We start from the raw sequence: 14,039 nt of genomic DNA, 5'->3' as shown, positions 1-14,039 counted from the left end.
TAGGCCCTTAAGACTTTAACAGGAAAAAAAAATGGTACACCCCCTATGTACCCACAGATTACACTTAATAGAGGACAATACACTCCGCTACTGAACCATTATTAGGAACTAATAGCAGGTGATTGTGGCTGGCTACTATTAGCTTTTAAGTTGTTGTACACACCAGTGCTGCAGCACACAGTCGCTGTGTACTATACCCAAAATTGCACTCTCTCTCTCAATCTCTCTCCCTTCCCTATCTGTGCTTCTAGGCTGGATTTGGGCTTGATTTGAATCTCTGCTATAAAAATGCTTTTCTGCGCAACACACATTGCTCTCTGTCACTCCCTCTCTCTGCAATAGAATGGCCTGCCGCAAGATGGCTGCCGATTAAATAGGGCTGTGACATCACAGGGGTGGCTGGCTGCTGATAGGCTGCATCCTGCATGTGATTCAGGGTCATCCAGCCCACACGTTTTCCCGCCTTCCCAGCATTCCTTGCCCCATGTCCTGACATGTGGCGCCACCATCTCAGATGCCTTGGAGCCTGGACCGCACTAAATGGAGTTTAATGAAGTGATTTGTGTGATCGAATTGCGGAGATATTCGGATTCGTTGCAAAGCAAATTTTTCCTGAGATTCTTAATGAATTAGGATTCGTCAGATTCGATTTGCTCATTCCTACTCCGCAGTGCTGCGCTGCAGCCTAAGCTGAAGGAACTCCCACACCTCCAAACATTAGTTCTCTCACCAGGATATTCCCGGAAGCCAAGGGGGCTATAGGCTGAACAAATCCACATGAAACGTACTCCTGCCAGGAGAAAAAAAAAACAAAAACAAAAAAACACAGTGTGCCTAGTTATTGGGGGTTATTTATCCTCTGGGGGTGTGTTCTTCTATGGTTTAATTGATTGATTGAATTAGCTTACTAATTAGTTGTTTTTGTTTTTTATGCCTGGTAGTAGGAATACGTCCAAGGGGGAAGACAGCACTAGTCCCTGCTCTTATGTCCGTGACATCCGGATAACCAGTCCAGATACAGAACATCCAAGTGGTATAGGTCACAGCAAAAAGAATGCAGACTCCCAATTTCAAAAAGGCTGTGGTCTTTATTTAGGTCATCAACAGTGCAACGTTTCGGCTATAGTGTAGCCTTTGTCAATGCACTGTTGATGACCTAAATAAAGACCACAGCCTTTTTGAAATTTCGAGTCTGCATTCTTTTTGCTGTGACCTATACCACTTGGATGGTAGTAGGAATAAATACTTTAACCCATATGTTGCCTGTGCTGCCGTAGGATGATATGGAAACATGTATTTTCTCCTAAAAAAAATTACCACAGATATGCCATAGCAAATGAGCCAGAAGTCTGGTATAATCTAGGCTACAAAAAAAGATTTTTTTTAAATAATATACATATATACACACACACACACACACACACACACACACACACACACACACACACATATATATATATATATATATGTATATCTTACTGAGATAGTTTTATCTACTGGCTTCAGTGTGTTTTTGGTTGAAATACCCCTGACAGGATGTTGTGTAGTCCTCTCACTGTCAGTGTGGAGTTGTTTCAGCAGCTCCTCAGCTCCTCCCTCTCCCTGAGACACCTCCTGCTGTCTTAGAGGGTGTGGCTGAATCTTGTTTCTGTTCTATAGCCCCGTGATGTCATCACTTCTGACCAGGCCCTACATCCTTCTTTACCATCTTCCTGTCATGTATACATGTGGAAGATGGAGAAAAACAGTCTTAGAGGCGCTGCGCAAAACATGGTCACAGATGGGAAGACTCGAGCCAGCACAGGACAATAAATATTTTATTTAACACAATGGACAACGCGTTTCGGCACACAAAGAGTGCCTTCCTCAGGTCCTAACATACAGTGCAAATTCTGGGGTGGATCAGATGCAAGATTGCACTTGTGGAGTTCCTGTGAGGAGTAGTGCTGGCGTGGGCCTGCAAAAATTTGCATGTGCGAATATTCGCATATGAGAATTTTCGCGCATATTGATCCCTCCCTTCTTTTAGCTCTTTTATCATGCGATATTGGGCATGCGCATGCAAATTTTATGGTGAATGCACATGCTAATTTTATGGGGCATAGTAAAAAAAAGGCCGCGAATATTGCGAATATGCGAATTTTCGTCCATATATTGGGAAAATATTGCAAATTCGAATATAGCCTATGCCGCTCAACACTACTAATGAAGCCATTCTTTAACCCCTTAAGGACGCAGCCCTTTTTCACCTTAAGGACTGAGCCCTTTTTCGCAATTCTGACCACCGTCGCTTTACGAATTAATAACTCAAAAACACTTTTACCGAATATTCTGATATTGTTTTTTCGTGACATATTCTATTTTATTTTGGTGGTAAATATTCAGCGTTACTTGCATCCTTTTTAGGTGAAAAATCCCAAAATTTTATGTAAATTTTGAAAATTTGGCATTTTTCTAACTTTGAAGCTCTCTACTTGTAAGGAAAATGGATATTCCAAATACATTTTATTTTTATTCACAAATACAATATGTCTACTTTATGTTGGCATCATAAAATGGACATATTTTTGCTTTTTGAAAAAATTAGAGGGCTTCAAACTAGAGCAGCAATTTTCAAAAATGTCATGAAAATTGCAAAATCTGAAGGGACAGATGTTACAGAACTATACCTCCCAGCATGCCTGGGCAGTCTAGGCATGCTGAGAGTTGTAGTTCGTACAACTGTAACAGTGTTCTCCAAACTGTGACCCTCCAGATGTTGCAAAACTACAACTCCCAGCATGCCCAGACAGCCTTTGGGCTAGTGGTTGCCACAGTAAAGATCACTTTACTTTCACTCTCATTCCCCCCCCCCCCCCCCCCCCACCACAGTTTCTCTACCTGAGCCAGGATCCAGCAGTCTCCAGCAACGATCGGGGGTCCCCAGACATCTTCTCCTCCAGGTACTGGCCTCCATCTTCTCCCCACATTCCCCTCGACATCCAGGGGTGGGCAGAATGGGGGTTGCCATGGCAACCCACTGTCCTGCCCTGCCATTGGTCAGAATCAGTTCTGCGACCTTGCTCCTATCCCTCAGGATGATCAGGGCTGTCATTGATAGCTCCGCTCATCCCTATTTTCCGGGTGATCGGGTCACCAGAGACCCGATCAGCCCGGAAAATTCAGATTCAGCGATTTTCTGCGATCGCCGACATGGGGGGGGTATCAGGACCCCCCTCGGCAATGTGCCGAGATGCCTGCTGAATGATTTCAGCAGGCATCTCGGTCCGGTCGCCAACCTACTAGCGGCGGGGACCAGAATGCCCACGGGCGTATGCCAACCTACTAGCGGCGGGGACCGGAATGCCCACGGGCGTACGCCCCACATCCTTAAGGACTCGGGATGCAGGGCCTATGCATACGCCCAGCGTCCTTAAAAGGTTAATTGTAAAATGTCATGATCTCTATTTGTTACATGAGCCCTGATTTATTATTGTGAACCCAATCTGCTCTGGTTGGCGTATTGTGCCCCAAATTCTCTCTGCACCAAATAATCTTACAAACCCCCAACCTATTTACTATTGAATTCAAATAAAATCCAGTGAATAGATTGCTGGAAATTCCCATGGTCAGCGATTTCCCCTGTGTTTTCATAGTAAATAGAGAGGAATCTTACGTCTAAGTCTAAAACGACATCACACACTTATAAAAACCCAACACTCTGGGGCGTGGCTTGGCACGCTGTGAATGAGAGGCACGGCATGAGAGCTACCGACGGGCTGAAGCTTTCACGGCACTTTTGAGGGCTATGGGAGGCCGACATAGGGGCAAGAAGAAAGGACATGCTCCCCTAGCACCCAGTGACCACCCTGCAAGCATCAAAGCTTACTTTTATCCACTGCAGGGACTCGTTGCAGAGACGCTTCTCACCCACGCATGCAGCAGCCATCACTGACTGCGCAGGCGCCAGAGCTCCCGGAAGCTGCGGACGTGTCTCCTCAGCACACAGGCATGGCCGCGACACACGCCACCTCCGTGCCAGCTCGTGACCACACCGCGAGCCCGAACACCACAGGGCTTCCGCAGAGGACCCCAAGAAGCTTAGCGACAGTGCCTGCAGATGGCCCTTCATCAGCAGACGCCAGATACGACTTACCAGCGCCGAGCGCGGCCTCCTCCCAGCATCTACCATCACTGGCAGGGAGTGGAGGCCCCTCGACTGCCCTGGCTATATTTGATATGTCTCCGCAAGCCACCTTTGCACAGATGAACACCCAACATCACCTTGTCCACCTGTCCTTCCAGGGACGTTCCTCCCATGCCACCCCTGATGCACTCCCTTTGACCCCGCCAACTGAACAGCTGCAGACCTCTATGATGTCCCCTGGGACACTGACCCAGGCCTCTCCACACCTCACTCCTGCACCGTTCTCGAAACTGTCATCCCCTACTGTCCCACATGTATTAGAGAAGAGGCCACAGGACCTACCTGATGCTTCTCTGGCCCTGGCACTTGGACCCCAGCCCAAGACGTGACGGATTGGTCGGCCACTATGGAATCCGACTCAGATGGCGAGTCCCATAGTTCTGTTGCTGACAGCGACACCCCGGATTATTGGGGTGCCAGCTCGCCAGCTAAAAAAACACTCTTTAAAACTCACATGAAGCAGCACCCTGCTGGTTCTTCTCATTCTGGACATTCTTCTTCTGATGATACTATTATTAACCGTAGATGCCCGGCTCGGCGCTATTCCACCCCAGATCGTCCCTGTGAACACTCTCTCATGCCAGGACATTGACTTACCTACCCCGGGGGCTGCTTCCAACACTCTGAAGCGCTTCCCTGAACTCCAGGCTTTACTGGCGCTCCTACCCACCAAAGCTGACATACAGAACCTCGCTTCAGACCTTAAGATTGCTTGGAGAAGGGACCTCAAGCCAGTTAAGGAGGAGGTCTCGAAACTCACTGATCGAGTACATGACCTGGAGGAATTCCGTACGTCTGTGTCCTCTCAAATTCATGCCCTAAACGACCAAGCAAAATCCACTTCTATTCAACAAGCAGCCATGATTGATCAGATGGATGATTTGGACAACAGGAACAGACTAAATCGGTCCTCCCCCAGGACCTTACTGGGACGTTACAGAAAATCTTCAATTAAATTATACAAAAACCACCTGAAACACCACTGGAGCTAGACCGAGCTCACAGAGCACTGAAAGCAAAAAGTCCTGATCCTTCAAAGCCTAGAGACGTGATCTGTAGAGTCCACCACTACAATATCAAAGAAGACATCATGCGCGGGGCGAGAGACTTGAGACACTTAACCTACAATGGCTCTACGATATCCATCTACCCTGACTTGTCTCTGCGCACCCTTAAATTGAGAGCCTCTCTCAAACCACTTCTTCTGATGCTACAGAACGCCCAAATTACCTACAGATGGTGCTTCCCCTACTCCCTGACGGCTTGACATGGGCGCACAACTGCGACACTCCGCAGACCTGAGGATTTGCCTGCTTTCCTGGCTGCCTTCAAGCTTCCCTCGGTACCTTTACCTGATTGGAATGGCCTGTTTATACCTACAATATGGCCCAGGGTGCGTCCTACGGAGTCTCAACAGCAAAGACACGACAGATCCGACTTGCTGCAACTAACACAACGCTTCACACACCAAGATCGCAAGACCTGACTTCGGTGGCTTTTTGTTGTCTTTTATTTCACACAGTAAATTGAGAGCATTGAGGAGAAGATTGCTTTCCATGCAGCTGTGCGATGTATGGAGAACTTTCCACCCTCAAGACAGGGATTTTACCTTCTACTCCTCTCCGAGACAATTCTACAGCCGCATTGATTATATCTTCTGCCCTCACTTTCTACTCTCTTCTGTCACCCTCACCTCCATTGGTACACGGGTCCTCTCTGACCATGCACCGGTCTGTTGCTCGCTGACGCTTCCCTCTCTTTCGAGACCCCAATCCTCCTGGAGACTGAATGAATCCTTGCTTACTGATACAGTGTGCTTTAAGGACCTTAAAGACTCCACTGAAAACTTCCTCCACGACCATGCCTCTGATGACTCCTCCCCCATGATAAAATGGGAGGTTTTAAAATGTTTTCTTAGGGGTGTTTTGATTAAACACGGGTCTCGCTTGAAGAGGGAGGCAGCGGCGAAACTCCAGGCCTTACACCAGTCCCTACAAATCCTGGAAACACAACATAAACAATCACAACAGGATTCTATCATGAGACAACTTGTCCAAACTCGTAGCGAACTCTTATCTCTTTTGTCCTCCAAGCACAAATACTATACACAAGTTACTGGTCGCCTATTTTATGAATGGGGCAATAAATCGGGCAAATTACTCGCCACTGCCCTCAAAGACAAGAAATCCTCTCTATACATTCCTAAAATACAATCTTGCACGGGCACCCCCTGCCACTTAACACCCAACATTCTAGAGACCTTCCGTCAGTATTACATGTCCCTATATAATCTCCCACCGACAGAAGACTCCCCCACATCAGAGGCAACACCTACTTCTCTACCCCAATACATGGAACACACGGCGCTCCCCCGCCTTACCCCCTTGATAATACAAGACTTGGAGAGACCGTTCACCCCTATGGAATTGGATGCCGCTATATCGTCATTGCCAGCAGGGAAGAGTCCTGGCCCTGATGGCTTTACAGCCAAGTTCTATAAGTCGTTAAATCCGACCCTCGCTCCCATATTACTGGAGGCATTCAATTCCATATCTGTGAGCTCACCTCCCCTCCCTCCTTTCTGAAAGCCTACATCACGGTAATTCCAAAAGATGGCAAGGAACCACTGTTGTGCTCCAGCTATCGTCCGATATCCCTTTTAAAATCTGACACCAAATTGTTTGCTAAATTAGTAGCGAACAGATTGGCGGCGCACATGCCAGCCCTGATCCATCCGGACCAAGTGGGTTTTAGAAGAGGCAAAGAGGCGAGAGATAATACACTTCGCACTTTCTCTGTGATACATTATGCCACAAAACAAGCCTCCCCACTCTTCCTTCTCTCACTCGATGCCGAAAAGGCACTTGACCGTGTGGATTGGGGCTTCATGTCCGCCGCCCTCACTCATATTGGTATCGGTGACACCATGTTGTCACGCATATTAGCCCTTTACACCCACCCACAGGACCAGGTAAGAGTAAATGGTCGTCTCTCGCAGCCCTTCTCCATTCGCAATGGCACGAGACAAGGTTGCCCCCTATCTCCTCTCCTATATGTGATATGTAACATCTCTTGGTTGATATTCACCAGAATCCCTCCATTAAGGGACTTACCGTTGGATTGTGCCATTGCAAATGCTCAGCTTTCGCGGATGACCTTTTGCTTTACCTCTCCTCCCCTATCACCTCCCTACCATCCCTCTTGTCCACGATCCGCCTCTTCTCACGACTCAGTAACTACAAACTGAACCGTGACTAGTGTTGCTCGCGAATATTCGCAATTCGAATTTTATTCGCGAATATCGCATATTCGCGAATTTGCGAATATTCGCGAATATAGCGCTATATATTCGTAATTACGAATATTCATTTTTTTTTTCCACAGTACACATCACAGTGATCATCCCTCTCTGCTTCCAGCTTATGTGGTGTAAGAAGGCTCTAATACTACTGTGTGAGACTGGCGTGCGAATTTTCGCCTATGCTAATTATTGTATATGCAAATTTTCGCACATGTTAATTTTCGCACATGCGGATATTCGCATATGCGAAAATAAAACGAGAATATTACGAATATGCGAATATTCGCGAATATGACGAATATTCGTCCATTTATTTGGGAATATTCGCGAATTTGAATATGGCCTATGCCGCTCAACACTAACAAGTGCGAAGCCCTTAACCTGACGTTTCCTACACCCCTACTGCAACACCTCAGGGACACATACCCCTGCAGATGGTGCAACACTTCACTCAAATACTTAGGAATACAAGTCCCGCGCAATTTATCGAATACATACAGACTCAATTTCCCCCCATTACTGGCCACATTGAGACGTGTTCTGACTAAATGGGAAAGGAAAGATTTTTCTTGGCTGGGCAGAGTGAACATCATGAAGATGAATGCCCTGCCCAGACTACTTTATCTCTTCTCTTGTGTAGCTACACATCTGCCCCACGCCTTTTTCCGGGAACTAACCTCGCTCCAATCGGAATTTGTTCGGGCCCGGAATAAACCCAGATCGGCCAACCATGCCCTCATTCGAAGAAAATCCGAAGGAGGTTTAGCCCTTCCAGATTACCTATCCTATTATTTGGCAGCTGTATTGAGCAGAGTGCTGGATTGCTGTCACCACAATGACAGCAAACAATGGGTGTCTCTTGAGGGACTGACGATTGACAGTGACTTGATGGCCTTCCTGTGGTGCCCCCGCAAAGCCGCTGTACATGTCACGACCCTTCCCCCGGTACTCTGCTCCATACATCGTGCTCGTATGGGGTACTTGTCCAAATTGGCACTTTTTTCATCTGATGGAGCCCTCACTCCACTTTTCAACAACCCCACCTTCCCACCGACTCTCCTGAGTTGTCACTTCCTCGCCTTCCACAAAGGTCATGGTATCACATTCGCTAATCTTTTGACAACATCAACACTCAAGCCTCTTGATGAGCTGCTCCCGGGATCAACCCCTTCCCCGAATCATTATTTCCAATACGTTCAACTATAACACTATTACCAGACCATGAAGGACAGACTGCGCCTACACCGCCCCCTGTCTAAATTTGAACGCCTATGCCTCTCTACCTGCCCTACTCCACACGCTATCAGCCTTCTCTATATCCTCCTCGTTGATGAATTTTCCACCAAGCCCCTCCCCTTCAGATTGGGTTGGGAAAAGGATTTGGAAACCCACACCACTGATGAAGACTGCAGCAGGGCCGTGAGGAACTGTCATAAATCATCCCTATCTTGCAAAGCACAAGAAATTAACTATAAAATATTGACGAGATGGTACAGAGTCCCCACGATCCTAGCGACCTTTTATCCTGGTGTCTCAGACATGTGTTGGCGTTGTGCCTCGGATAAAGGTAACATGTTGCATACCTGGCTAACTTGCCCTCCCCTTCTTAGTTTCTGGAACAAGGTATTAGACATAATTGAGCGTATAACATCAATACACCTAGATCCCTCACCGGAAGTAACCCTTCTCTCAATACTTCCCCCATCAATCCCTAAACCTACGGCCAGATTAATTGCTTTCCTACTCATAGCGGCACGGACAGTAATCCCGCGTTTGTGGAAAACCACTCAGCCTCCTACCGTGACATCTTGGCTCCGTGAAGTAGTGAAGTATCCCATATACATAGAATGGAGGAACTCACAGCCGACGTACATAATACCCATTCGTGCTTCCACGCGACTTGGTGCCAATGGACTACCTTCCAGACCTCCCCATCTTTTACTTCTCTCCATCTCACATCATAGGCCCCCCCGCAATATATACACTGTTGATCTCCCTCTTCTCTACCTGTGCTCTTCTGCCACACACGCCCAGACACATCTCACCTCCTCTCCCCAACCATTGCCAGGGGTGTTTGGATGCCGTGGGGGTCGGACGTCTCCCACGCTCGCGAGGTAACCTATTCCCTCTCGTTTGGATCCGCTTTCTGCCTTCTCCTTTCTTATCCTCCTCTCTACTCTCTACCCTTATTGATTTCCCCCCTCCCATTCCCCTCCCCGTCTTCGCTTCTCTCAACCCCCCCCAACTATCTTCTTCCTCATGCCTTCTTTTTTCCCTTTTTCCCTTTCATCCCCATTCCCTATCTTTGTTATTTACCAGTTCAGTATTGTTATGTTTTTACATTGTCTCAGTTGCTTACTTATTACTGGTGGACCGACTTAATGTATATGCTGCCCCAGCAGTATCCAGTACTACGTCTCTACTCCACTCCATCGACCTGACGTGCTCTAACAGATTCGACTTCCACCATTTTGATAAATGCCGACCCTATGTAACTGTTTCTCTGAATACCTGGTTATACTGGACATTGTCTTATTTGTCGTTTTGACTTTCATGTTTCCTGTAAGAAAACTTTCAATAAACCTTGAATTTGAAAAAAAAAAAACAACAACACTCATAGTAAATCAGGACCAATGTGTCCATATTAAATTAACCGATTAGCAGCCAGTAATTTAGTACAAACTCTACCCTGGAAAGGCCCAGGGTAGGTATTTTCTCCATCATCCTTAGTGCCCTGCAAACAACTAAGTCATTATTTGGACGTCTCCTCACATGACCCTTCTGTTTTATCTTGTACCAATTTCCTAACAATATTGTCTAAAGAAAACATCTGGTTCTGGATTTAAATATAAACGCCAAAACACGTAGGAGATTGGTGGGAAGTGGTTGCACTGTGTAAATTTAGAAGTAACGGGACAGGGATGTTTATGTAGTTGTCCACTAGTTGACATAGTCCTGTGTCCACATCAGATAAGAATCGTTCACTGTAAATAAACAAAGCAGCTCATTAATATGCTGCCGATCCTGGTGACATTCCCTTAGAATTAGAGGATGTAGTCACAATGGAGTCTGGCTACCTGACCGGGATTTTGCCAAGCTAGACACCTTTCCAAAAGGAAAGATTTGAAGGGGTACTCCACTGGAAAACATCAACTGATGACAGAAAGCTAAACAGATTTGTAAATTTCTTCTATTTAAAAATCTTAATCCTTCCAGTACTTATCAGCTGCTGTATGCTCCACAGGAAGTGCTTTTCTTTTTGAATTTCCTTACTGCCTGACCACAGTGCTCTCTGCTGACAACTCTGTCCATGTCAGGAACTGTCCAGAGCAGGATAGGTTTGCTATTGGGGATCTGCTCCTACTCTGCACAGCTCCTGAAATGGACAGAGGTGTCAGCAGAGAGCACTGTGGTCAGACAGAAAGGAAATTCAAAAAGAAAATCACTTCCTGTGGAGCATACAGCAGCTTTTAAGTACTAGAAGGATTAAGATTTTTTTTTAAATAGAAGTCATTTACAAATCTGTTTAACTTTCTGGCACAAGTTGATTTAAAAAAAATAAAATAAAATAAAACATTTCCAGCGGAGTACTCTTTAACCCAATCTGCAGACAGTTTGGGTGTTTTTGTCCCTGATCAGGACAGAGCAGGATTGATCTAGCTTTGCTGTGTGAGAGGCTTATCTGAAGATTAGGTTAAATCTTTCCTTTTGGAAAGAGTCTAGCTTGGCAATATCCCGGTCAGGTAGCCAGACTCCATAGTGAGGAGATACTGTGGGGGAGATTTATCAAAACCTGTGCAGAGGAAGAGTGGTGCAGTTGCCCATAGCAACCAATCAGATCGCTTCTTTCATTTTCCACAGGCCTCTTTAGAGGCCTGTGGAAAATGAAAGAAGCAATCTGATTGGTTGCTATGGGCAACTGCACCACTCTTCCTCTGCACAGGTTTTGACAAATCTCCCCCTGTGAATCTAAGGGAATGTCATCAGGACCCGTGGTATGTTAATGAGCTGCTTTGCATATTCACTTCCCAGAGTTCTTAGTGGAGGGCTAAATTCTCCACACGTCATGCTCTCTGCAAGGATAACACCTTCCCCTTACCTACCTCCAAGTAAACATCAGACATACGGTTTATATAATATAGATATCCCCTTTTTGCTCTCATCTATAACACTCGGTGATCATATTATTAGGCTACATTTAAAAAAACGTGGTTTCAAATGGCAGGAAATGATTAAAGGTGTACTCCAAAGGATAGGGCATAAGATGTCTGACCACTGGGGACCCCCGCAATCTTGTATTCGCCACCCACCTGTTTGAGCTGCACGTCACGGTGCCAGCTCACAAACAGCCGGGTGGCGACCATGGGGCCGGAGTATCGTGACGTCACGACTACGCCCCTGTGTGATGTCACCCCCTGCATGCAAGTCTATGGGAGGGGGCGTGATGGCCGTCACGTATCCTCCCATAGACTTGCATAGCGGGGGCGGGGGGGTGACGCCACACGGGGGCGGAGTCGTGACATCACTCCGGCCCCGTGATTGCCACCTGGCTGTTTGGCGAATACAAGATTGCCGGGGTCCCCAGCAGTGGGACCCCCATAGTGAGACATCTTATTCCCTATCCTTTGGATAGGGCACAAGATGTCTCAGGGCCAGATTACCCCTTTAACCCCAAATGCAGTTGTGCATCTTTGCTGGGGGATCAGATCCTGCACTTGTGGTCTGTTGCTAATGGCAATCCCCAGCATAAAAATGCATACAATGGAGGATGCCTGCAGCGGACTACAAGTGCCACAATGGCATCCTACACCAGAAGAAAGGTGCGGATGTATAACATATAGAGTAATTCATACATTTAGGTGCACTATTGTATGTAGACAGTGACATGTGACTAACCCTCAAAATTGTGGCACTTGTAGTCCGCTGCAGGCATCCTCCATTGTATACATTTATGCTGGGGATTGCCCTTAGCAATGGACTACAAGGGCAGGATCTGCTCCCCCAGTATAAATGCACAACTGCATTTGGGATTGAGCATTTCCTGCCATTTGAAACCACGTTTTTTTCTTGTTGTTCAAAACTTTACTTGGAGGTGTATAAACTCCAAATATAATGCACCTTAATCACTAATATAGACAGCATTTTGGTGCACCTGTGACGCCGGCAACTTGGGTGGGGCTCATAGCCTTCCTCCTTCCATTGTATGTGTGCCCAGCCACACTGGAGTGAACTGGGAAGAGGCTGTGAGTCCAACCTAATGCCACTGTAATTGCCCACTGGCCCTTGGTATTGCCCATAAGGTCCCGTGCAACTTGAGAAACCTTGGCGTTGGTGTGCGGGCTCAGGTATGTCCTTCATATAAGGATATTCTGGCTAATGTCTCAATTTTAACATAATTTAGAGGGTTATTCATATGTTACCGTCTACATCTACCACAGTAGTGCACCTAAATGTGTGTATTAGGCTACATTTAAACATGGCTAAAGTTAAAGGGGTACTACACCCCTAGATATTGTGGTAGCTTGGGGGATGTAGGGTATGGGGAGTGTAGCTGTGCGGGTATTAAACGGTGCTTGTTAACCCTTGCTATTCGTGACGCCAGGGGGAACGATAGGGCCCTTCCCAGGAACGAAAGGGAGGTAGATGATAATAGTTTTGAGGTAGTGAGTAATAATGGATTGTCCACAACCGGAAAGCTTCTGTAAACAGCGTTAACTTTACTGAAGATTTTCTGTACACTTCATTAACGTAACAGTCTCTTATCAATACAACAGCTTCCTTTTGGAGATTGACAATGGTTGGGACTTTAGCTTTAAAAGTCTTTAGTCTATTGCACTGTTCCACTGGATTTAGGGGAATTAGTTTCGGTCCAATAGTCATGCTAGCATTAGCAGGAATTAGAGTAAAACTCCCGATTTTTGGTGCTGCTGAGGCCGTAGGTTTTGAGGCCTAGCGTGTCTTTGAAAGTTGCATAGCACCGTCCTGTTAGTCCGGCATCCATGAGAGCAGCAACCCAAGAGAGCAATAATTGGACGCAGCTCCCTTATATGGGCAGGGGCTGGACTAACGCTAATTGGTCCAAACGGATGTCAATCACCTTTACAGATATTTGTGGGTAACACGTGACCCAAGGACCTCCTAAGGTCCTGCAACATACCATAGAGGTTACTAGCATAGTTGTCACGATGCCGGCTGGCAGGAGGTGGATCCTCTGTGCCAGAGAGGGATAGCGAGGACCGTGCTAGTGGACCGGTTCTAAGACACTACTGGTTTTCACCAGAGCCCGCCGCAAAGCGGGATGGACTTGCTGCGGCGGTAGTGACCAGGTCGTATCCACTAGCAACGGCTCACCTCTCTGGCTGCTGAAGATAGGCGAGGTACAAGGGAGTAGGCAGAAGCAAAGTCGGACGTAGCAGAAGGTCGGGGGCAGGCGGCAAGGTTCGTAGTCAGGGGAGATAGCAGAAGTTCTGGTACACAGGCTTTAAACACACAAAACGCTTTCACTAGGCACAAGGGCAACAAGATCCGGCAAGGAAGTGCATGGGAGGAGGA

General features: G+C 46.8%; 1 protein-coding gene across 2 annotated transcripts in view; it reads left to right on the top strand.

The window, feature by feature from the left end:
- Positions 1 to 11,373: 11,373 nt before the first annotated feature.
- LOC130275389 (dimethylaniline monooxygenase [N-oxide-forming] 2-like) overlaps positions 11,374 to 14,039 on the top strand; it is an 83,341-nt gene continuing 80,675 nt past the window's right edge. The window contains exon 1 of one of the 2 annotated variants that reach the window (XM_056523277.1): positions 11,374 to 11,482. The gene's annotated coding sequence lies outside the window, so the exon portion shown is untranslated. Of the gene's footprint in view, positions 11,483 to 11,577; positions 11,597 to 14,039 lie in introns of those variants that run through there. The other variant, XM_056523279.1, reaches the window with a different exon arrangement.

The sequence above is a fragment of the Hyla sarda genome, chromosome 6 (assembly GCF_029499605.1).
Source record: "Hyla sarda isolate aHylSar1 chromosome 6, aHylSar1.hap1, whole genome shotgun sequence".
NCBI classification, from domain to species: Eukaryota; Metazoa; Chordata; class Amphibia; order Anura; family Hylidae; genus Hyla; species Hyla sarda.
Note: the sequence above shows the minus strand (reverse complement) of the source record. Positions and strands in the feature narration are given on the sequence as shown.